The sequence below is a fragment of the Heterocephalus glaber genome, unplaced genomic scaffold (genome assembly GCF_053883595.1).
Source record: "Heterocephalus glaber isolate CG9 unplaced genomic scaffold, H.glaber_assembly_v1.0 deba00000470, whole genome shotgun sequence".
Classification (NCBI taxonomy): Eukaryota; Metazoa; Chordata; class Mammalia; order Rodentia; family Bathyergidae; genus Heterocephalus; species Heterocephalus glaber.
Genome location: NW_028258145.1, coordinates 13545307 through 13572011, shown reverse-complemented (window position 1 = coordinate 13572011; position 26705 = coordinate 13545307). Strand labels below are relative to the sequence as shown.

At 36.2% G+C, this 26705-nt stretch overlaps 1 long non-coding RNA gene across 1 annotated transcript; it reads right to left on the bottom strand.

Annotated features, from left to right (window-relative positions):
- LOC110349081 (uncharacterized) lies at nt 1–21763 on the bottom strand. Its single transcript, XR_015448511.1, has 4 exons — nt 14316–21763; nt 7196–7252; nt 6511–6613; nt 1–3726 (listed from the first exon to the last, which is right to left on the bottom strand). It is a non-coding gene; the product is annotated as an uncharacterized LOC110349081 (long non-coding RNA).
- Between the last annotated feature and the right edge of the window lie 4942 nt (nt 21764–26705).

Sequence of the window (26705 nt, the reverse complement as noted above, 5' to 3'; positions counted from 1 at the left end):
AGTAGTCACGGGGACTGTAGTTGTGGGGAACATGCCAATTGAGCACTCTGCAGACAGGCACACCTGTGGACAATGGTGCAGGGTCCTTCAACATGGGGTTGCTTGCTGCAGGGAACAGGCTGCACCATCCCATTCGAGACAGGCACACCTGTGGAGCATGTCATGGGGACCTGGTTGTGAGGAACATGCAGCTCTATCCCGTACCATACTGGCACAACTCTGAACGCCATTGCAGGGTCCCTCATCGCATGGAACATGCTGCTCCAGGCAATTCCAGATAGGCACACCTGTGGATACTGTTGTGGGGCCACTCATCATGGGGAACACTCCCCTCCAGCCCGTTCCAGACATGCAAACCTGTGGACACAATCGCGGTGTCCCTCATCACAGAGAACATGCCCCAAAAATGTACAAATTATTTTTATATATTTATTTATTTATTTTTTGGTACTGGGGATCGAACTTGGGACCTTGCACTTTCAAGGCAGGCAGCAGAGCCACTGAGCTAAATGCCAGCCTGGTCATGTACAATTTTGAGCAGAGAAATTACAAAATCTGAGCAGTGGTATTTAGAGTAGTAATCTGTGGGTTATGACACTGATTTTTCTTCATTTTTGTTTGTATTTTTTAAAAATTTTATGACACATATACTTTGTCATGTTATTTTTAATGAAATAAAAAATTAAAATGCAATCAAATATATCCTTTTGTATACAATACACTCAAGTAAATACAATTTTAGCAGAAAAAGAGTTTAGGGTTAGCAAAGCCTGTAGGTTAAATCTGCCTACCATTTGTATATTTGTATGATTGATGAGCTAAAATTTTTACATGTTTAGTTTTTACATTTTAATCTTCTTTTTTATATTTTTTGCTAGTTAAAAAACAGAATATTTTTTCATAACAAATGAAAATTTTATGAAATTCAATTTTTTTTTGGTACCAGAGTTCGAACTCAGGACCTTGAGCTTGCAAGGCAGGCAGCAGAACCACTGAGCTAAATCCCTGGCCCAAAATTCAATTTTTAGTGTCAATAAATAAAGCTTTAATAGACACAGGCAGGTTCACATATTGTCCTTGGTTGCTTTGTTTCTACAACAGCTCATGTTACAAAGGTTAACAGTTTTGTCGGAAACCCTATCTTACTATCTGGCCCTGCATAGGAAGTTTGCTAACCTCTGAAATAGAGCAAAAACTTTAAGATGGAGTAGATTCACTAAATTTAAAACAGAACTACTAAACTCACCTATACCCCTAGGAAAAGCAATATCATGCCCAGCACACTGGTGAAAGATGTGGACAAAACAGAGGTCTCATACACTGACTGACACATTGGTACAACCACTTTGTGGAACACTTTCATAAAATTTAGCAAGGATAAGGACAGGCATGTCTACTTCTAGGTTTATAGCCCTAGAAAACTCCCAAACGAGGAGGGCGGGGGATTTAGCTCAGTGGTTTCGCCACCTGCTGCGCAAGCGCAAGGACCCGAGTTCTGATCCCCGGTACCGAGAAAAAAAAAAAGAGGAAAGATTTACAAGACGTATATAATAACAATGCCTGGAGGAGTTGGCATAGTTAAGAGCTTAGTATAGTGCCTGACATATAGCAAGTACTTCATAAATGTTAGCTATATTAATAATAAAATATTAATTAAAAAATCAATTTCTACTGAGAAATAGATGCATAAATTATTATTTAGTCATATAATTTAATGTTAGATAGCAATAAAAATAATTTATTCTATATGCATTAGAATGGACAAATCACAAAAGCATAGTTTTGGTTGGTAAAACTAAATTTTGAAAATATATGAAACAACAATATACTATAGTTTTTGATAAGTAAATCTGTAGTGAAATATAAAAACATGGACAAGAAAGTTACATAACATCTGCTGACTAGTAATTAACTCTGGAAAGAGAAGGAAGATAATGGAAAGAAGTATTTTTTTAAATTTCAAGTGCTTCTATAAAATTCTGTTTCCTAAAAAAAAGGTATGAAACAAGCATGAAATACAGTGTTACTTTGGTTCACAAACTTTTATAGTTCTGGTTGTAAACTCAATTGCACAACAACCAAATCAAATTCAATGGTAAGGTTAGATGTTGACTTGTGGGGAAATTTGATTCAGTTCTCATCTAATTCAGTTTGTGACCAGAATCACAGAGAGAATTAAGTTTGTGAACTGTGGCACCACTGTAATAGTTAACATTCATAGCTGGGCATGGTGGCACATGCTTGTAATCCCAGCACTCGGGAGGCTGAAGCAGGAGAATTGCTAGGAGTTTGAGGCTGCACCGAACTATATAGTGAGTTCAAGACTAGCCTGAACTACAAAGCAAGATCCTGTCTCCAAAAAAAAAAAAAAAACAAGTACACTGTAATAGCTAACATTCAGTAATTCAGGATGTTTCAGGAGTGTTCATTATAATGTTTTATATTTCTGAATATTTGTAACATAAAATTTTACAGAAAGGTACTAAAATAAAAGTATCTCTTCTGTCAGCACTGAATACTCAGGTGCCAGATACCATTCTAAATGTGTCATTTATATTAACAATTTTAATCCTCATAATAACCCTAAAAAATAGGTAATATTAAAATCCCAATTTTTATGGGGGTAAACAGAAGCCCAGAATAGTTATGTGACTTGTCCAAAGTTGCACAGCAAGCAGTACGGTTCTAGAGTTTCTGCTATGCACACTCCTTCACTTACCTTCTCCTAAAAAACCTGAAAGTAACAGCCTGCAAACTTCATTCAACAAAATGATTGATGCTGAAACCAACAATCTGTATGCTCCCAGAGAAAAAAACAGGTTTTATTTTCTCTCCACTCAGAATGAGAAATCAACTAAATTCTGATAAAGAAGCTATATGTGTTTTTAGAAGCGGTATGTGATTTTCAAGAAGTTGGTATCATATATACAGAGTCCACCCAAAAAATATATAATAATACAAAAAAAATGTGAAGATAACCTATATATATATAGTATATATCCAAGAAACTGAATTATAATTTTTTAACTTTCCTGTAAAGGAACCTCTGGACCCAGATAACAAAGGGACAATGGGATGGCAATGGGTTTTTAGATATGATACAAAAAGCACAAGCAACAACAAAAACCCAAACAAATTAGATTCATCAGAGTCTGAACTTTACACACATCAAACATCACCATTAAGTAAAGACTACACAGAGAATGAGAGAGAGTATTTTCAAACTATGTTATCTGATAAGAGACTTGTAGGGCCTGGGATTTAGTTCAGTGGTTCTGCTGCCTGCCTCACAAGCACAAGGTCCCAAGTGTGATCCCTGGTACCAAAAAATAAAATAAAATAAAATAAAATAAAATAAAATAAAATAAAATTCAAAAGGAAACTAGGCCAACCATGGTGGCTCACCTGTAATTTGAGCAGCTCAAGAGGCTGAGGCGGGAGGACTGCAAGTCTGAGCCCAAAGTGGGCAACTTAAGGAGACTCTGTTTCAAAATAAAAAATAAAAAGGAGCCCACATGGTGGTACACATCTGTAATTCTAGGGTTCAGTCCTAAGTACTACCAAAAAAAGGAAACAAATAAAAGACTCTAACAATAGCTCTAACCAGATTTGGGACAGTACCTCTCCTCTATCTGCACAGTCCACACTGACTTGTAGAATAAGTTCATGAAATACTGTGTTGTAGATGTTCTGCTCCTTCTTTAACATATGTAATAGCTGGTGCATCTGACAGAAGATAAGTAAAATAATCAGTACTTAGGATAGTATTATCAGTTAAAAAGACATTTTAGGAGGTGAGAACTCTGAACAAGTTTTAGTAACAGGATTAATTTATTTCATTGCTTTTTCACATATATACACACACAAAATAATATATGATTTTTAAAATCTGTCTGTGCACATTTTTGTATGGCACACTGAGAAGGTGACAATATTGCTTGTATGCTATGCCTTCCAAAAACTTTTAAAACATGAATGTAACTATGAGCACACATCAGACAAGCCAAAACTAAGGAATATCTGACAGAATAACTGGCCTGTGCTGTTCAAAATGATCAAGGTCAAGAAAAACAATAAAGGCCACAGAACTGTGTCCAAAGGAACTTGATAACTAGAAGTGCTGTGTGATGCTGGGATGCCAGGCTAAGCAGAAGTAGCTATGAAAGCCATTACAGGGATAACTGATGAAATATGAAATTTGGCTATGGACTATGTTAGGTAATGTCTTGATTTTAATACTATGGATATTTAAGAGAATGTCCTTATTGGTACAAATAAACCCTATGATATATGGTAGTAGAGGCTAGATGTCTCCAATTTAGAATAGATGAGAAAGAAACTATGCATATACAATAGGGAATGAGAATGAAAAATGAATAAGGAACCATGTAAATAACAGGTGGGAGAATTTGGGTGCTAGACTTGAATGACCCTTCAAAATATATGCTGACATTTAATTGCTATTGTAACAATATTAAAAGGTAGGACTTTTAGCCAGATGTGGTGGCACACACCTGTAATCCCAGCATGTGTGGGGCTAAGGCAGGAGGATCATTGTGAGTTCGAGGACAGTATGGGCTACATAGTGAGTTCAAGACCAGTCTGAACTGGATAGCAAGATCCTGTCTCAAAAACCAAACAAAAACAAAAGGTGGGCCTTTAAGGGGTGATTAGAACATGAGGGCTCTGGCCTTATAAGTGGATTAATGCTGTCATTATCACATAAATAGCCTCCTGCTTACTTCAGGCCAATTTCTTCTCCCTATTCTATGAGATCACTTGCCCTTTCACCTTCCACCATGGAATGATGTAGCATAAAGGCCCTTGCCAGATGCTGCTGCCATGCTTTTTAACTCGCCAGCCTCCAGAACCATAAGTCAAATAAACTCCTACTGTTTATAAATTTGAGACATTGTGTACTCCATTATAGCAACAGAAGATACAACTAAGGCAATGGGTAAAGGCTCCATCAGATTATCTTCTACTAATTTTTTTTGTAAGGTTTAAACACATACAAGTAAAAAATATATCAAACAAAAAAGAAATAGCCCTGGGCCGGGGATTTAGATCAGTGGTTCCAGCACCTGCCTTGCAAGCACAAGGTCCCAAGTTAGATCCTCGGTACCAAAAAAAAAAAAAAAAAAAAAAAGACAGAAAGAAATAGCTCTAATAAAGAAAAAAATTTCGATGTAAGGTTGGAAGAGTTTTTTCATTAAGTACAAAATAAAAGTTACAAGTGGTAAGAAAGCACGGTTTAACTGGCAGAGTTTTTTAATAGTATATAAAGTAATGAAGTCTTTTGAAGGAAATAATAAATGCTGGTAGGGATACATTAAAAGGGAAGCACACATTTTAGAGGGAATGTAAATTAGTATAGCCACTATGGAAAACAGTATAGGGGTTCTTCAAAACACTACAAATACAACTACAGTATGATCCAGAAATCCCTCTACTTAGAAATATATTCAAAGGAAAGAAAATTAGTGTGTCAAGGACATAGCTGCACTTCTGTATTTATTACACTACTATTCATAACAGCAAAAAAATGGAAATTGCATGAAGCAAAGAATGGATAAAGAAAATGTGGTGCACGTACATAATGGAATACTACGTAGCCATAAAAACGCATGCTATCCCATCATTACACACTGTGTTAGGTAAAATAAGTCAAGCACAAAAAGGCAGGTACTGTATGTTCTCACTTATACATGGAAGCTAAAATCACTGATCTCATAGAAGTAGAAAGTAGAATAATGGTTACCAGAGGCTCGGAAGGGGATGGAGAGAGAATGGTTAATGGTTAATAACTTCTAATGTTCCACAGCACAACAGCATAAGTATAACTGACAATTACTTGTATATTTCAACATACCCCATGCAGAGGATTTTAAATGTTCGCAACACACAGAAATGATAAATGTTAGAGGTTCTGGTTATGCCAGTTACTCCAGGCTGATCATTCCAAGTTTTAGACATATATTCAAAAACCTACTTATTTCATGAATATGCACAATTATTATATAACAATTGAAAATAAATACATAATAAGGATCTTAAAAGCAGTGATGCCTATGTTCAGTGACACATGTAACAATACAGTCATGTGATACATAATGGCATTTCAGTAAACAACAGACCACATATATGACAGTGGTCCCAGAAGATGATGCACAAATACTTGTCATTGTATTATAAGTGCCTATAGCAGTCAGTATAGTTAATTTGCTGTAGTCATACGCTACATCATACAGCCTGTGTGCATAGCAAGCTATACCACATAGGTTTGTGTAATGATGTTCTCACAATGACAAAATTGTCTAATGATGCATTTCTCAGAAAACATCCTTATTAGTAAATAATGACTGACTATACTAATAATTAATTATATAATTTTATTACATGCTGGGCACTTTTCTGGGTACTTTATGTTTGTTATTATTCTAACCCAGGCACTCTGCCTCCAGAGCCCGTGCTCTTGAACACTGAATTACACTGATTTTTTGCAATTACCTTGGTTGGTCCTGCATATTCCTCATTTTCTACACCAGCCCTCTCTAGCATAGTGTTCATCACTTCACTCAGTTGGACCACTTCCACTCTTCTATTACGTTTCCTAGAAGATTAAGGTGGCCAAAATGTAAATAACATTTTAACATCTCATGCTCAAATAACAAAAAGAATATAAAATATATAAATAAAATGTATAATTATGGAATGTTAACAGTAATATTTCAAAGCACTAGACCTGTATCTATTCATCTAGTGGGATATTAGTAATAGAATTTTTAAAAACCAAGAAAACATGTAAATAGTATGATCCTTTTCTTAAAAGAAAATAATTCTCCCCTCCAAAGATTCTATATAACTATTATGTAAGATGGTCAGAACATATAAAAAAATGTGGAGAGACCAACACCCAGTGTGAGAGAAGAAAAAGGACAAAAGAAAGAAGACCGCAACAAAATACTAATCGTTAAATGTAGAATACAAGTGTTTCATACTAAATACTATTTACATTTGTATAGATTTGAATATGCAATTGGACATGTGAAAACAACTAATTAGATAATAGAACTGTAGAAAATTATTGTTTTGGGTTCCTGCTATACTTTTGTTTAATAAAATATCAACAAAAAGAATACATGTGAACATAATCATTCTTTCTAAACAACACTGTAAAATAGACCATACGTACATGGATGGGAAGAGCAATAGCCTGTTTTCACTATCCGTGAGAAGAGTAGTATATTTGCTACAATGAATAAGACAAGAACATGTGATTTTAAGAGAATGATTGGGGCCCGGGGATGTAGTTCAGTGTTAGATTATGTGCTTAGCATGCACAAGGGAGTGGCTTAGGCCTCAGCAGCACAGAGAACTTCTCTTCCCACTGAGGATTAATACCAAGAATATATAAAGAACTGAAGAGCTAACCCTCCCAAAATAAATGACTCAATCAAAAAAAGGACAAATGAACTGAATAGACACTTCTCAAAAAAAGTTCAAGTGGTATATGAAGTACAATAGATACATTAAAAATATTCAACATCGTTAGCCATTAGGGAAATACAAATCAGAACAATTTTGAGATTTCATTTTATCCCGATCAGCATGGCTGTCATTAAGAACACAAAATATGGGGCTCGGGATTTAGCTGCCTAGCAAGCACAAGATCCTGAGTTTGATCTCGGTACAAAAAAAAGAGAAGAAGAACACAAAATACAACAAATGAACATCTGGAGGAAAAAGAAACTCTCCTGTTTCTTTGGTGAGAAGGTAAACTAGTATAGCTCTTGATATCAATATGGAAATTCCTGAAAGTAACTAGAAATAGAAATAATCACCCAGCATTACCACTTCTGGGTATGTTCTCAGAAGAATTAAAGATATAATATTATAGTGACACATACATATGTGTTTACAGTGGCACAATTCACAATAGCTAAGCTCCAGGAACAACCTAGATGCGCACAAACACATGAATGAACATAGAAAATGTAGTATATATACACAAGGGAATATTATTTGGTCACAAAGAAAGATGAAATCAGGTCATTTGCAGAAAATGGATGGAACTTGAGACCATCACCTTAAGAAAAATAGGCTAGACTCAGAAAGTTAAATATTACATTTTGTCTTATACAAGAAACCTAAAATATAAATAAACAGACTAAGAGGGCCAGGGATTTAGCTCCTAGTGCCACTGCCTGCCTTACAAGCAAAAGCACAAGGTCCTAAGTTTGATCCCTGGTACCAAAATAAATAAATAAATAAATAAATAAATAAATAAATAAATAAGCTTTAAAAAAACAGACTCAGGCTGGGTGTAGCGGCACATGCCTATAATTCCAGCACTTGGGAGGCTGAGGCAGGAGGATTGCCATGAGTTTGAGGCCATCCTGGGCTACATATAGTGAGTTCAAGGCCAGCCTGAACTACATGATGAGACCCTATCTCAAAAATAACTAAACTAATAAAGGAGAGATGATAGGAAACTAGAAGGTAGACTCTTGGAAATGGGGAAGGTGATGGGGAGTAGGGAGAAAAGGGAAAACAGGAGGAAAGGGATTGAAAATCAACATATGTTATATGCATGTACCAATTCCCCAAAATAAACATCATTGTTCTATATTAAAAATATACAATAATTTTAAAAATTGTTAAATAAATGTGACATTTACAATGTCACATAGTACAAGAGCTACTAAAAAAACCATGAAATATAACAGAAATCAATGAGTCTAGAGGGTAAACTACCAGCTAATAAATATTTTTTTAAAAAGATGTAGCTTAAAAAAGTCATCCAAAGATCCATAGTTAATGGGTTTCCAGGAAATATACATTTCATTATTTGGTAGTACAGGAATATGATGTCTTAAATTTACTCTTTTTTTTTTTTGGTACTGGGGATCAAACTCGGGTCCTTGCACTTGTGGTACAGGCGGTGTAACCACTGAGCTAAACCCTCAGCCCTCAAATTTACTCTTAAATAGTTTGACATTCGTGTGTGTGTGTGTGTGTGTGTGTGTGTGTAAAAGCAAATGAGGCCAAATATAATAAACATTCTGAATCAGGAAAGAAGGTATATTGGAATTCCTTGTCCTGTTTTTACAACTTTTTCATGAGTTTGGAATTACATTAAAATCTAAAAATACCCCTAAAAATGAGTTCCATTTAGTTGTCTTTGGCCAACTGTTGTTTGAAACACTCTCACAAAGAAATGCCATATAACGTACATACTACATAACAAACAAGGAACAGCAGCTTCTCCATGCTTTATTATAAAACCTTAGTCCAAAGTTCTAGTTGTTTTATAGCCAGGTGTGGTGGCACATGCCTATAATTCCAACACCCAAGAGGCTGAGCCAAGAGAATTGCCAAAAGCTCAAGGGCATTTGGTGAGTTCAAGGCCAGCCTAAACTACATAGCGAGATCCTGTCTCAGAAAGAAAAAACAAACAAAAATCCCAAGTTCTTTTTTAAACTATGAAACATTCAGGGCTGGGGATTTAGCTCAGTGGTCCTACCACCTGCCTCACAAGCACAAGGACCTGAGTTCGATGCCCGGTACCAAAAAAAAACAAAAAGAAAAACAAAACTATGAAACATTCAAATGTTGTCTCAGAAAATATAACCAAGATCTCATTTTCAATCCCATAAACAGAAAATCAAAGACAATGAGATGACAAGTCTGCAGTCTGCGATTCTGACTCACAGGGCTACTTTCCTTTGTCTGCATGGTTATGACCATGTACAACCCATACTTAAAAGATACAGTCAATATTTGGAACAAAGTTCCAGTTTTTAAAATTTAAATTTAAAACTGCAGAAAGGAACAGAGAACAATTTAGTCATTTAATTACTAAAATCCCAAACCATGAAGTCTTCATTAGCTTTTTAAATTATATTAGGGCTGCTACCCTGCGTTTTCTCATTACACCAGGATACACCTGTGCTGTCCCCAGGTTTTTCTAGGCATGGGAAGGAGAAAATACTTCAACATGTCAGGTATTTGATGTGTGTCATATACACACTCATCGTAGCACTCCAAACCTGAAACTCCTGTATTTGACACAATATGAAATTCTTCAGGAATTAAAGTGTCTGTTAATCTCTTTGGCTTAAAAAATGAAAAAAGAGAAGAATAAATATATCAATAGATGAGAAAGTTGAGTTGTGCAAACCCTAATTCCTACCCCAAAGGGATACTATGTATTTTTTATTAGTATACATGTGTGACACATAATGAATATCTTCCTCTTGGAGGGCTGGTACACATACACATCACACCTCAATCCTTCTACATCCCTTTCCCCTCCCCTCCCCCTCCCCCTCTTCCCTACATCCCTTCCCATTTGCTTCTTGTTTCCTATAAGCTATCATTTATTTTCTTCTGAATTATTTATACTTTGGATTATACATATAAGAAAAACCATGTGATATTTGATCTTGTGAGTCAGATTTCACTTAAGATTATGGTCTCAAGATTATTTTCCTACAAATGACTCAAATTTATCCTTATTTATGCTTGAATAGTACTCCATTATGTGTATACACCACTTTTTCTTTATCCATTCATCTGTTTGTGGACATACAGGCCACTTTCAAGATTTAGCTGTTATGAGTTGTGATGCTATCAACATGGGTATGCATGTAGCATTATAATATTATATCTTTAACACTTTCTGAAGGATATCTAGAAGGGGAAAGCTGGGTCAAATGAAATTTCTAATTCTTTGGGGAATTCCATACTTATTTCCATAGTGGTTGTGCTAGTTTACATTCCCACCAACAATGTAGGAGGGTTCCTTCCACACACATACAACCTTGCCAGCATTTATTTGATTTCTTGATGATAGCCATTCTTTCTGGAGCAAGATGGAATCTCAGTGCTGTTTTAATTTGCATTTCTCTAATGACCAGAGATGTTGGAGATTTCTTCATGTACTTATTAGCCATTTGTATGTTTCCTCTTGAGAAGTGTCTATTCATTTCAATTGAATATTTTTGATTGGGTCTTTTATTTAGGGGTTCTAATTTTAAGTTCTTTATATATCATAGATATTAGTCCTGTTTCAGGTATAGCTGGAAAAATGTTTTGCCATTGTGTAGGTTGTCTTTTTACTCTGTTGGTGGTTTCCATTGCTGTGCAGAAGATTTTAATTTGATATAATCCCATTTGTTGACTCTTGGTTCTATTTCTTGTGTCATTGGAATTCTGTTCAGAAACTAATTGCCTAAGCCTATGTCTTCAATAGTTTTACCCATTTCACCTTCCAGCAAATTGGTTCTATTTTAATACCTAGGTATTTGATTATTTTAATTTTAGTTTAGTACATGGTTAAAGAGACAGGTCTGTAAAAGGTATAATAGACAATGTTAAATAGGAAAAAAAGGGGCAAAGGGGAAGAGGAAGTGAGAGGGGTAGGGGAAAGGAAAGAAGGAAATGGAATTAATATGAGAAAATGAAAAGATGGAAATAAAGTCTTTGTAAATAAGGAGGGGTAGAGGAGTTAAAGGGAGGGCAGGGGAAGGGGGAAAAATAAGAACCAAGAGAGATTATGTAAAGGTGCAAATTTCCAATGATGAATGTCATTATATTGTATACCTAAAATGTACCAATAAAATTAAATTTAAAAAAAGAGATGGGTCTAGATTCAATCTTCTGCATGTGGACAACCAGTTTTCCCAGCACTATTTGTTGAAGAAGCTCTATTTTCTTCAGCCTCTGTTTTTCTCCCCTTGTCAAAGATAAGATGTCTGAGTGTGCCTGGAATTGGTTCTGCATCCTGTATTCTGTTCCTCTGATCTACATATCTAGTTTTGTGCTGTACCATGCTGTTTTTATCACCATAGCTTTGTAATATAGCATGAGATCCAGGACTGTGATGCCTGCTTCTTTGTTCTTCCTCCCTAGGATTGTTTTTGCTGTTCTGGGTCTCTTCCTGTTCCATATGAATTGTAGGATTGTTTTTCTAGTTCTGTGTGGAATGATGTTGGTATTTTGATTGGATTTGCATTAAATGTATAAATTGGTTTTGATATATGGCCACTTTGACAATATTAGTTTTCTCTATCCGGGAACAAAGAATGCCTTTGCATTTTCTGGTATTCTATTTAATCTCCTTTTTCAGAGTACTATAATTTTCATTATAGAGGTCTTTCATTTCCTTGGTTAGGTTAATACTAATATTTTTGAAGCTAATTTGAAGGTAATGTTTTCTTGATTTATTTCTCAGTGTATTCATTGTTTGTGTAGAGAAATGCTATTGAATTTTGTGTACTAATTTTGTATCCTGCTACTTTGCTGAATTTTTTTATTAGTTCTAGGGGCTTTCTGGTGGAATTTTGGGGGGTCTTCTATGTATAGAATCAATGTAGGACTGCATAACTCTGTAATCATAAAACTCCCCTAGCCCCAACTGTGATTGAATGTGAGTAAATAGATAAAGATGCTTCTTAGTTCCAGGACACTAGATAAGATCCGTATTAGTCTTAATTATCCAACTCTTTGTTCCCTGGACACCACTATCTATAGAACAATCTACAAAGCATCTGCTACCAGTACATGTCAGGCTAATTAACATACAAATGTAAGACCACTAAACCTTTGTTCCTTCTTCTGTAAATTTAGGCTGTTAACTCCCCTGCAAGCCCCTATAAAAAGAGCCTGGGACTCTGGACTAACGCCTCTCTAAGCTACTTTGCTTTGGGAGTGCCCTCTGGCCAGACTAAGGTCTGTTTCACTTTCCAACTTGTCCGGTGTGTTCCTTCCCGGGTGTTCTTCGCTGCAGTCAGCTCCTTGGAGCATTTGGTAAGGCCTTTGGTCTTACATTCTGGAGGCACCACTGGGATCCCTGGGTGTGCTCCACTTCAGCTCCTTGGAGCATTTGGTAAGGCCCTTGGTCTTACATTATGGAGGCACCGCTGGGATCCCCGGGTATGCTCCACTTCAGCTCCTTGGAGCATTTGGTAAGGCCCTCAGTCTTACATTCTGGAGGCACCGCTGGGATCCCCAGGTGTGCTCCACTCCAGCTCCTTGGAGCATTTGGTAAGGCCTTTGGTCTTACATTCTGGAGGCACCGCTGGGATCCCCGGGTGTGCTCCACTCCAGCTCCTTGGAGCATTTGGTAAGGTCCTCGGTCTTACATTCTGGAGGCACCACTGGGATCCCCAGGTGTGCTCCAATTCAGCTCCCTGGAGCATTTGGTAAGACCTTTGGTCTTACATTCTGGAGGCACCGCTGGGATCCCTGGGTGTGCTTCACTACAGTCAGCTCCTCGGAGCATTTGGTAAGGACAGCGGTCTTACATTATGTCACCTGTGAATAAGAATAGTTCAGCTTATTCTTTTCCTGTACACAAAAGGGATACTATTTATTAAGTTGAGAGATCTTGATTACAGAAATAAAAGTGTTTTAGTAATGTACATGATCGCAAACAACAGGAACAAAACTTTAAGCAGAGCATACATTTTTAAAAGTAAGCATGAATTTAAGAACAAGTTTAGCTCTAATGTAATTGCCCCTCAATATCTGACAAAGGCTGGTTCCAGGAATCCCCACACATACCAAAAATCTCCAGATGTCAAGTCTGCTCTATAAAATGGTGCAGTATTTGCATATAACCTATACACATCCTCTCATTTATTTAAATCATCACTAGATTATTTATAATATTATAAATGTTATATAAATAATTGTGATACTGAATTATTGAGGAAATAATGATAAGAAAAATTCTATACAGGTTCACAACAGATGCAATTTTTAAAAAATATTTCCCATTTGTGGGTGGTTGGGTATGCAGATGAGGACCTCTCAGATATACAGATCTCAGTGTATTCAGAAATTCATCATTAGGCCAAGCATGGTGGCACATCCCTATAATCCCAGCACGCAGGAGAAGCTGAGGCAGCAGGATCACTTCGAGTTCAAGGTCAGCATGGGCTATATAGTGAGTTCAAGGCCAACCTGAACTACATAGCAAGATCTTATCACAAAAAAACAAACAAAACAAAACAAAAAGAAAGAAACTCATTATTTTTTTAACTTAGTAGGAAAACTAAAATTCAGCTTAGCATCATACCATGAATAAGAAATCTACAACTTTGTATGTGGATTTCTGGAAGGAAAAATCTAGTCTTCCCATTGTACTTTCTAAAGTGGCAACTGTGGTTTGGAAAACAGCTTAAGGTATTTTTGATCTTTAGCCATTAAATAGCTTTTTAAGGAAATAAGACAGTAAGCAATCTATTTGGGGGAAGTTATTTAAAGAGTAGAGAGAGGGAGAGAAGATTATTTATCAAATGTTTTACCTTGTGAGACAGGAGGACACCATCATGTTTCTTGTGATCATCTTTGGATTGTAACGCATGGTCCAAATGTGGGGGACAAATTGCATTCTCTCTAGTCTCTTCTTTTACATATTTAACATCATACAGAAAGAAATATCCCTAAAAATAAGAAAAATACATATTTCAAAAATAAATTTTCATTCTGGCTACTACATAAGAGGGAGTAAGATCCACACATATCCTACTAGTGAATAAATTGGTCATTTATGTCAGCAAAACTGATCTCCTTACAGCAGACTTCCTAAGAAGATTGGACCATTAGATACAAGTTTCTCCAACATTCTTCCTCAATATGAAATCTCATTCACATCAGAAACTCTTTCTGTCAATCTTAGGCTAAGATAAATTCTCTTTTCCATGGTTATTCCTTCCACTTATCCACTTGATTCCATCCTTGCCTACATCACTGAGTATTCTGGTCATAACATCAGTCATAACTTCTGTGTTTTTCCTACTCTATTGAAACATTCCTCTTGGTCTATAACCAGTCTTTTCCCCTTCTAAAAACTTTGCTTTACCATACACTGCTATCATTTCATCATGATTGGCCTATCTATCTATCATCTCTCAATTTCCGTTCATCAAACTTCCCTACAATCTGATTTCCACCCACATCTCTATTCTGAAACCATTTTCCAAAAAGCTCATGATGATTTGCCACTGTAAAGGCAAATTATCTCTTATTAGTTATCTTCTACTACATTTCTCTGGTATATTTCCAAAATTGACCACCTCTCTGCTTAAAAACTCTCTTCTTCTATTATCTGTGTTACTAGACACTCCTGGTTTTTTGTCCTAACTGTTCCATCTTAGACTTCCCTGTGTCCTCCTGCTACTAAATGGAAATGCTCCACAAATGCGTGTCCTCATACCTCTACTCTTTTTCCTGTACCTTTTCTCCCTTGGCAATGTCATCAAATCTCACCTTATCCCAAATGTTACTTCCAGGAACAACTGACTCCTTCCATTCTATCATTTTCCTCCTCTCGAATTCACTAATTCTGTCAATTAGCACTATCCTTCCCTCATCTAAATATCACTAGAATTATTGAGACTCTCCCATTTTTAACCCCTTTGTAAACTTTTTTTATTAGTACATATTTGTCATACACATTGATCACAATCATAATAAGGAATTTGTACCTATACATAATACATCTTCATTTTTCTTTTTTTCTCATTCCCCTCCCCTCCCTTCAAACTCTCTTCCCCTCTTTATTGACAAAAGCTTTGTTACCATTTTTTCCTTCTCTCCCCCTTCCCTTCTTCCCCTCTCTTATTCCCCTTCCTATTTGAACATGTTCTTCCTACTTCCAAATATTTATCCATCATTATGCTCCTTATTTACCTTTTGGGTTTCTTACACAAGATACACAGTATGATATTTAAACTTTTGTGTCTGATTTATTTAAGATTATGGTCTAAAGGTGCATCCATTTTCCTACAAAAGACTCAAGTTTATCCTTCTTTATGGCAGTGTAGTGCTCCATTGTATACAAATGCCACATTTTCTCCATCCATTCATCTGTTGTTGGGCATTTGGGCTGTTTCTAAGATTTAGCTGTTATAAATTGTGCTGCTATAAACATGGGTATGCATGCATCACTGTGATATGATGCTTTTAATTATTTCAGGAAGATACCTAGAAAAGGAACAGCAGAGTCAAATGGGACTTCTATTTTTAATTTTTTGAGGAATCGCCATACTGATTTCCATAGTGTTGTAATAGACTACACTCCCATCAGCAACGAAGAAGCGTTCCTTTTTTGCCACAGCCTTAACAGGATTTGTTAGTGGTTGATTTCCTGATGATAGCCATTCTTTCTAGAGTGAGATAGAATCTCATTTCTCAAATGACCAGTGATGCTGAGCATTTTTCATAATTTGTTTCTGTTTGTACATCCTCACCTGAGAAGTGTCTGTTGATTTCAGATGCTCATTTTTGGATTGGGTCTTTAAATTTAAGGGGGTCTGATTATTTTGAGTTCTGTATATCATTGACTTTTTTTTTTGGTACCGGGGATCGAATTGAGTTCTGTATATATACTAGATGTTAGTCCTTTGCCTGAGGAATACCTGGTAAGAATTTTATCCACATTATGGGTTGTCTCTTCACTCCATCGGTGGTTTCTCTTGTTGTGCAAAAACTTTTTAATCTGATATGGTCCTAGTTGTTGATTCTTTGTAATATTTCCTGTGTATCTCAGGTTTTGTTCACAAAGTCTTTGCCTATACCTATGTCTTCAAGACTTCCACTTATTCACTCTTCTAGCAGATTTAGTGTTTCTGTTTTAATATTTAGATCTTTGATCTATTTTTATTTTAGCTCAGTGCATGGTGACAGATATGGGTCTAGTTTCAGTCTTTGGCCTGTGGAAAGCCAGTTTTTGAGAACCACTTATTAAAGAGGGTGTCTTTCTTCCAGTGAAGGTGTTTCATCCCTTTGTCAAAGGTAAGATAGCTGACGGTGCTTGGAGTGCTTTCTGCATCTTCTGCTCTGTTCCATTGATCCTTGTATCTGTTTTTTCGCCAGTACCATACTGTTTTTATCAGAATAGTTTTCTAGTATAACTTCAAATTGGGGATTGTGATGCTTTCTGCCTTGCCCTTGTTGCCCAGAATTGCTTTTGCTATTCAAGGTCTCTTCTGGTTCCAAATGAATTTTAGGATTGTTTTCTTTATTTATGTAAGGCATGTTACTGGCATTTTCATTGTGATTCAGTTAAATCTGTATATTGGTTTTGGAAGTATGACCATTTTTACTATATATTAGTTCTGCCTATTCAAGAACAAGGGACATCTTTCCATTTTCTGATATCCTCTTTGATGTTTTTCAAAGTATTGTAGTTTACAATATATGTCTTTTAGTTCCTTCATTAGATTGATTCATAAATATTTCATTTTCCTTGATGCTATTGTTAAAGATATTGTTTCCCTAATTTCTGTCTCAGTGAGTTTGTTATTCATGTACAGGAATTCTATTGATTTTTGAGTGTTCACTTTGTATGCTGTTATGCTGGCAAATTTGGTTATTAATTCTAGGAGTCCTTTAGTGGAGTTTTTGAGGTCTTCTATGTAGAGTATCATGTCATCAGCAAGCAATGATAATTTAATTTCTTCCTTTCCTATAAGTATTCCTTTCATTTCTTTCTCTTGTCTAATTGCTCTGGTTAATGTTTACAGAACTATATTGAACAGGAATGGTGATAGTGGTCACCCTTATCTTGTTCCTGATTTTAGAGTGAAAGCTTTTAGGTTTTGCTGATTTAGTATGATGTTGGCTGTTGGTTTGTCATCCATGGCTTTTATCAAACTGAGATAAGGACTTTCTATTCCAATTTTCTGTACGGTTTTTATAATGAGTGTGTACTGGACATTGTCAAATGCTTTCTCTGCATCTATTGAGGTGATCATGGTTATGTCCTTCATTCTATTAATGTGCTGTGTTATATTTATTGATTTGCATGTGTTGAATCATCCCTACATCCTTGGGATGAATCCCACTTAGTCATGGTGTATAATCTTTTTGATAATTTGCTGCATTGTTTGCCAGTATCTTATTTTAGAATCTATGTTCATTAGGGAGATTAGCCTGTAGTTCCTTTTTGGTTCAATCCTTCTCTGGTTTTGGTATCAGGGTAATGCTTGGTTCCAGGAATGAGTTTGGGAATATTGTTTCCCTCTCAGTTTCATTAGAGTTTGAGGCATAATTGCATTAGATCCTCTCTAAAGTTCTTGTAGAATTTAGTAGTGAATCCATCAAGACCTGGGCTTTTCCTTGGTGGTTTTCAAAACTTACTGCTTCAATTTCACTGATTGATATTGGGTCATTTAGAATTTTTATATCTTCTTGATTCAGATTCGGTAATTCATATGTGTCTAGGAATCTGTCAATTTCTTCTGAGTTTTCTACCTTCTTAGAGTACGTGTAGGTTCTCAAAGTAGGTATTGATGATCCTCTGTATTTCTGCAGGATCTGTTGTGATTTCACTCTTTTCATTCCTAATTGCATGGATTTGGGTTTTTCCTTTCTTGATAAGGTTGACTAGGGGTTTGTCTATTTAATTTTTCAAAGAACCAACTTTGATTCAGTAATGTTTTGTACTGTTTTCATAACCTCAATAGCATTAATTTCTGCTCTGATCTCTATAATTTCCTCCCTGTATGGACTAGGGGTTTAACTTGTTCTTCTTTTTCTACAACCTTGAGGTTGAGCATTAGGCTATTTATTGGAGCTCACTGTTTTCTGATGTGGGAACTCACTGCTATAAATTTTCCTCATAGGACTGCTTTCATTGAGTCCCATGTCATACTGACATTGTTTAATTGTAGAAACTGTCTGATTTCTTTAATTTTATCTGTGACCCATTGGTGTTCAGGAGGGTGTTATATCATTTCCATGCATTTATGTACTTTTTATGATTTCTTATGCCACTGATTTCCAATTCATTGCACTATGATCTGATAATATGCATGGATGATTTAAATTCCTTTGCATGTACTTATGCATGTTCTATGAGCTAGTATGTGGTCTAATTTGGAGAAAGCCCCATGTGTTGCTGAGAGGAATGTGCATTCTGTTCTTGTTGGATAAACACTACATAGATATCTACTAAGTCCTTCTATTCAAAGGTTTTGTTCAGCCCTGATGTTTCTTTGTTGATTTTTTTAGGTTTTTGTTTTTTTTTCAGTTGATCTGTCTATTTGTGACAGTGGGGTATTGAGGTCCCCCATTACAACTGTATTAGTGCTTATCTGACTTTTCATATTCACTAGTATTTGTTTTATGTAGTTGGGTGTGCCAGTATTTGGTCCATATATATTTATGATTATCTCTTCCTCTTGGATTGTTCCCTTAGCAATTATGTGGTGACCTTCTTTGTCTCTTCTGATCAGTCTTGGCTTGAAATCCATTTTGCCTACTAATAGAATAGCTACCCTGGCTTTTTTCCAGGTTCCTGATGTATGGAGTACTGTTTTCCATCCTTTGACTTTCAGTCTATGAATTGCTTTTTTAGTCAAACATGTTTCTTGTATACAGTATATTGTTGTACATTGTTTCTTTTTTTAATTTAATTTTATTGGAACATTTTAGGTATATGATACAATGACATTCATCATTGGAAACTTGCACCATTATGTACATTGTTTCTTGATCCATTCTGTCAATCTATTTCTTTTGACTGGTGAATTGAGACTATTCACATTCATGGTTATAATCTATATATATTGACGACGGTTTGTCATATTATTTTCCTGTTGTTCATTCCCTTTATTCCCCTTCTAACTCCTTGCTTTGCCTGGTGGATTCATTCGATTCGGATTCTTGGTATCGTTGTCTTTTTCTAGAATATCCTTCAGAGCACTTTGCAGTGCTGGTTTGGTGAATTTCTTCAGGTATTCTTTATCATGGAAGTATTTCTCCATCAATTTTGAAAGATAGTTTTGGAGGGTACATCAGTCTGAGTTGGAGATTGTGTTCTTTTAGGGCTTGAAATAGTTCCCTCCAAGCTCTCCTTGATTTGAAGGTTTGTGTTGAGAAGTCTGCTGTGATTCTGATGGTTTTTCCTTTATGGGTGATTTGTTTCTTTTCTCTTACAGCTTTTAATATTCTGTTCTTGTGTTGGATTTCTGGAATGTTGACTATTACATGCCTTTGTGTAGTTTTTTTCTGATCATGGCTAACTGGAGTTCTACATGCCTCATTTCTCTGTATCTCAAATTCTTTTTCCATGATTGGGAAGTTTTCTGTTATTACTTCTGCGAACAGGTTTTTTTTTGTTTTTTGTTTTTTGCAAACAGGTTTTTATATCCTTTGTGCTATCTTCTGATTTTGATTGATTTTGATTAAGCTTATATTATTCTTCTTTGCATCACCTAGCATCAATTGGATTGATTTTTTGTGGTCCCTTGCTATTTTTAAGAGGTCTTTCATTTAATGTTCACTAATCACAATCCCATCTTCTAGATCTGATATTCTATCTCCACATTAGTTGACTCTGCTGCATATACTTTCACTAGAACTTTTAATCTCCTGGGTATCTGTTTGAACCTGTTTTAGGGAATCCTGTCCTTTCCTAGGTTTGGTAATTCATGGTTTTCAGGTCTTCCCTAATCTCCTCTATTTTTTTAAATCTGTATTTGCTCTAGATTCACTAACCATTTCTTTCATTATGGTCATCAGCTCTTTAATTATCTCTGTTTTGGTTTTGTCAAGAGACTTATTCATTTGTTTTGTTCTGCTGCAACCATTTCATAAAATTCAGCTGGGTGGTTTTTTATTTCTACCACCTCAATGCCCCCTTGATTTGCCTTGGGGTGAATTGGGGGTTATGGGTTGCATCTTGGTTCTGTGTTTTCGCTTTCTTTTCTTTCTTTCTTTCTTTCTTTTTCTTTCTTTTTTATTTCTTGTTTTTGTTTTGTTTTCTGCTTTAAGGCTTGTAAATTGCTTGTGATAGGTAGCTTTATTACCACTATTGAGATCTCTTTAGGAAATGACTTTTCAGAGATGTCCTGTAGGTGTAGCTTGCTGTTGGCTTTTGAGTCTATCCCAGGATCCTGCCTTTTCAATTTATTAGGGATGAAAGGTTGCTGCCTGTTTGGCCTAGCACTCAGTTCTCTGAGACTGGACTATAGTATTATTTATGACCACCCCACCCCCTGTCAGGCAATCTAGGTATTGGCATACAAGGAAGATCAATTGATCACAACTATGTCACCTTGGCTAAAGTAGTATAATCAGTAATAACACTAGCATCAAGCACAGACTGGAAAATGACAAACTTTGAAACTACTAATTTGCCACCTTTAACCACAGGTATATAATTTATAGTAATATAACAAACTCTAAGACAAATCAGAAAATTATAGACAGTTAATATTCACTCAATAGAGTGATTTTACCCTAAGAGGAGATAACTGAAAAGGGATAAGAGGAAAAAATAGAGAAATAAAAGAGAAAGAGATTTACAGAAAGAATGAAGGACAGAGGAAGATTACTGGTTAATCCCAGCAAACCTGCTAAGGATCAAGATTCTTGTGCTTGCTAAACACACACTCTACCACTAAGGTACACCTCCAGCCCTCTATAGCATTGTTTTAATCATGCCACTTATTGTAAACAAAACAAAACAAAACAAAAACCACCTTTTCAGACGTCTTTGTCCCTGCACCCAATTTTAAAGTCAGCATTGGTCAGATTCAAACTCATTTTTTTTTTTTTGGTACCGGGGATCGAACTCAGGTCCTTCTCCTTTCGAGGCAGGTGGCAGAACCACCGAGCTAAATTCGGGGCCCCAAATTCATTTTCAATTCTTATTCTGGGGTGTATTCTACACACTATTACTGTCTACCTATAGTGGACATTTATTGATTTTTGCTAGCAAGGTATGCATATTCTCTTATTTTAAATAATAATATCTGATTTCCCTTTGAGGAACTACCCTATTCCCCTGCTGAAGATGAGACAGATTAGGGCATGGCAAAGCTGGCTGGGACATAGGCCTGACCTGTTAATTACAAGATCACAGAATACATGTGCAGAACAGTTCCCAAAGCTCTGCATGTGGACTTCTCAAGAGAACTCAAGCGGGTTTTCAATGGGTTAGTCTAGACCTGATGTCAACCTGAAGCATGGGATCCCAGCACCAACTCTCAGGATCCACATGTAGAAGTTCGCATAGGTTTCCTCAAGATTTGGACAGTACAAAAGAAGCCCCATGAAGAGGTTACTGCATCCTCCAGGATGTACTTTTATTTTCCTTTTTCCTCTTTTATTTGGCCCAAGCTCACTCTGCAGAGCCAGTTTCATCCTCACACTTCACTTTTATTTTTCTAATAAACTTTGCCACTGTTTTTGGCTCATTTTGTTCAACTCTTTATTTGAGATGAGAAGAATCTGGAATCAAACTCCAGAAGAAATGAGAAACCCAAAATGTTTGGGTAACATTTATTTGGCAAGCCACTTTTAGAAGAAGCTCTTCAAAACAAAGAGACTATCAAAAAAAGTTCTATTGCTGGGTACATAAATTAAAGAGCCTTACACTTCGTAATAGCTAAAACATGGAAACACCCCAATTGCTCATCAACTGGAGGATGGATAAAGAATAATGTGGGGTTTTTTTATAAAATGGAGTACTACTCACCCATAAAGAATGAGAAAGTAGAGGCATTTATAGCTAAATGGATGCATACTGAGGCAATACTCTTAAGTGAAATAAATAGGACATGCATGTGTAAATACCGAATTGTCTCTCTGGTGTGAGAAAATGAAAGTGGAAATAAGGATCAAAATGTATAATAAATAATGTGAAATAGGAAGAAAAGGTGCAAAAGGGAAGAGGAAGTGGGAGGGGTAGGGGAAAGGAAAGAAGAGAAAAGAAAAAATGAGAAAATGGTGAAATTGGTGAAAAGAAAGAAGATAACGGAATTAATTTGAGAAAATGAAAAACTGGAAACAAAGTCTTTGTAGATAGGGAGGGGTGGAGGGGGTGGGGGGAGAGCAGGGGAATAGGGAAAAATTAAAATCAAGATATATTATGTAAAGGTACAAATCTCCAATGATCAATGTCATTATATTGTATACCTAAAATGTATCAATAAATTTTTTAAAAAACAAATTACAAAGCCTATAATTCCATCTACTCAAGAAGATGAGGCAGAAGAATTACAAGTTTGAGGTCAGCCTGAGCAAGTTAGTGAGACCCCTGTTCCCAACAACAACAACAACAACAACAACAAAGACAAGGATGTAGCTTAGCACTCCTTGGTTTCAATCCCTCATACAAAAAAACCTCTACATTAGTAGAAAAGTGAAAGAAAGTCTAATAAAGTTTAGTTATCAATGTTGTATCAACATTAACTTCACACTTCTCACAGATGTACCATGATTATGTAAAATGTTAATATTGTGGAAAGCTGGAAAGGAAAAACGGCTGAGTAGTGATCAGCAGCAAAATACAGCCTCTCCAGGACCCAGAATCCAGACACACCTGGGAAGTAATAACCTGGTAAAGAGAAGAAAAAAAGTAGATCTCCAGGAGTCTGGAGGGAGCTGACAGGAAAATGAGAAACTACAGAAAAAATAGAGAAACAGAACAAAGAAAAGGATGAAGCAAGCTGGAAAGCTCATGCTGGCTCCTGGGGAAGGAAACTTGCCTCTGCAGACATAAGGTAAACCCACAGGGTCCAGAGCTCCAAGGGAAACAACTGATGGATCCAGAAGCACTATTCCCAAGAAAAGCCCATGGCTGCTGTAAACTGCAAAGACACCATGGGGATTTATTCTCAAAGTAACTCCTTCCACAGGGCAGGCTAGAGTTGCAGAAGAAATCCAGGGTAGCACCACCATATTGCCAGAGGATGTTTATTCAAGAGCCACTTGAGGAAGGAATTGATTGTATAAGACTATGACACAGAACAACTACAAAATAACTTTCCTTTAGGGTTTCCAATGTTACCCTCCAACAGTGACTGGGTGAGAGACAGCCACGGGAGACAACAGTGGAAAAAGTGTAGGCTAGACATAGATGCCCTAAGAAGATTAAGCTCAGACTGGGAAGGACACAGGGCTCTGCCCTTTCTGGTGAAAAGCCAGGGCCAGCTTGTGTACAAGCAGAGGGGGAGGGGTCTGAAAGTGCTGGCCTTAAGTCTGACGAATTTCTCTCCCCTGCTGCCTACATCCAGCACAGATCAGAGGTCTGATTGTGTTCCCTATCTACCAACATGAGCAAGGACACCCCTCAGCTAGAATAATTGCCTCAGTCTGGGGTGTGGACAGAGGAGCCAGTATAAGAGAGGGCAGTTTACAAACTCACAGGCCACAAAGCTAGGTGGAAAAAGAAAAAAAACACCTTACTTGTTGGATTACAAGACTGCAGATCCAGGAAAGAAACCACTCATTCAAAAATACAGAGGAATATTTTTACTCTTTTCTTCTCCCCTTCCCTCTCCCCTCCCCCTCCTCCTCCCTCTTCATTGGTTTGGGAGGGGTTGAGGTATTTTTTAATTTTCATTTTTTACTTTCTTTATTTTCTTTTTCTTCTTATTTTGTCATCTTTTTTTCCTTCTTTTTCTTGTTTGTTGTTTTCTGTTGCCTTTATCTAATTCTATTAATTTCGTTTGACTCCTTAATAGGATCCTTTATTTCACTTTTCCCTCCTACTCCTCAACTTCTGCTGCTCGATTTTTCAAATCTTATTTTTTTACTCTCTCATTCCACATTACCTCTATCTTTAGTAGTATAACCATTAATCTTTATTCATCTTTAGATAGTTAATTCTATGGTATTATTGTTGAATTCTTTTTTATTGTTAGTAAAGGTATAGTTGTTGCACTAAGTACATATTTACTCTATTTCAATATTTGGTTTGTCTTGGTGTTTATACTTTTTTCTATAGTTAGGGTGGTGCATTATTGGTTATTAGGGAACATCAATATCCAGTTTGTCTTTGATTCTATTATAATTGCTCTTGCCAGGGTGAAATAGTTGTTGCTATTAACTGATTTTCTCTGTATGACAATTTCTGGCCTGCTTTTGCATGATTAACAATACTATGGCCCATTCCCAGAGAACTAGGGCCTCAGCAAAATACATTGCAGCCTCCCCTCCTGAATAAACAGAGTTGGATCTTGGATAGAGGCAAAGACCTATAGTTAGCCATTCCCACCATGCATCAATGAAAAGCAGACACTAATTAAGAGATCTCTATACTAACAACCAAGTCTTTCCATGATAAGTGCCCAACACCTCAACATACACCATACACACACACACACACACACACACACACACACACACACACATAGGAACATGCCTCCCCAAACTCCCAACTCTCCTGAAACTGATTCCTGAGGCACTGAAGGGGAAGAAATCAAAAGCCACACACCTAAATTATTCAAAATGATAAAAGATTAAAAAACAGATCAATAACATGCTCAATAAATTCAAAGAAGATACAACTAAAAAGGTAATGGACTTAACAAACAAAATTATCATCAAGTTTACAGAAGACATTAATAAAAAACTAGATGAGCTACATAAAACAGTTCTAGACATGAATGACCAGTTTAACAAAGAATTTGAGTCCATGAAATGGTATCAAACAGAAATTCAGGAGATTAAAAACTTTATGGAAAATGTGGGCAACAAAAATGATGGCTGCAAGAACAATGTGTCATAACTAGAGATGTGACTGATACACTGAGCAATTACTCTGAGATTCCTTGAAAACAAAGAGAACATGAAAAATCAATCCAAAAGGCCCAGGGATTTAGCTCAGTGGTTCTAGCACCTGCCTCGCAAGCACAAGGTCCCGAGTTCAATCCCTGGTACCAAAATATATATATATATATAACTATATAACTATATATATAACTATATATAACTATATATAGTTATATATATAGTTATATATATAGTTATATATTTTTTATATATAGTTATATATATTTTATATATATTTATATATGTATGTATATTTATTTTATATACACATATATATCAATCCAACAGCTGCTAATGATGCAAAGAAAACTAATCTAAGATGAATTAGAATTGGTAAAATCAAAAGACAACACAGATGGCATAAAAAAAGCTGTTTGCAGAAATAACACCCAGGTATGGTGGCACAGACCTGGAATCTCAGGACTCGGGAGGTTGAATCAGGATGACTGCCATTAGTCCAAGGACATATTGGGCTACATAGTGAGAGCAAGGCTAGCCAGAATGACATAGTGAGACCCTGTCTCAAAAACAAACAAAAGGAAATAATAGCCGAAAACTTTCCAAATATGAGGAAAGAATTAATAAACATAAAGATAACCAAGGCATATAGAACCCCAAAGAGTCACAATTAGAAAAGAACTTCTATACAACACATCATAGTTAAAATCCCAAAAGTCCAACACAAGGACAAAATCTTAAAAGCTATTAGAGAAAAGCAACAATTAATAGTAAACCCATTAGTATTATAGTAGATTTCTCTACATAAATCTTAAAGGTCAGGAGAGCTTGGGTGAAGGGTTTCAACTCCTAAATGAAAACAACTTCCAACTCAGATTGATATTCTACAGAACTATCTTTCAAAATGGAAAAATAAGATCTTTCCATGACAATTAGCCCCTTAAGAAATTCATGATCACCAAGGGGCCAGGGATTTAGCTCAGTGATGCTGTGCCTGCCTCGCAAGCAGAAAGTCCTGTGTTCAATCCCCAGTATCAAAAAAAAGGCCTGCAAGAAATTCATGACCACCAAACCAGCATTACAAAAAATCTTCAAGAATACCCTTGAAAGAGACAATAAAGCTAAAGCCGCTAAAAAAAGTCTAATAGAATGAACACACAAGGCAAGGT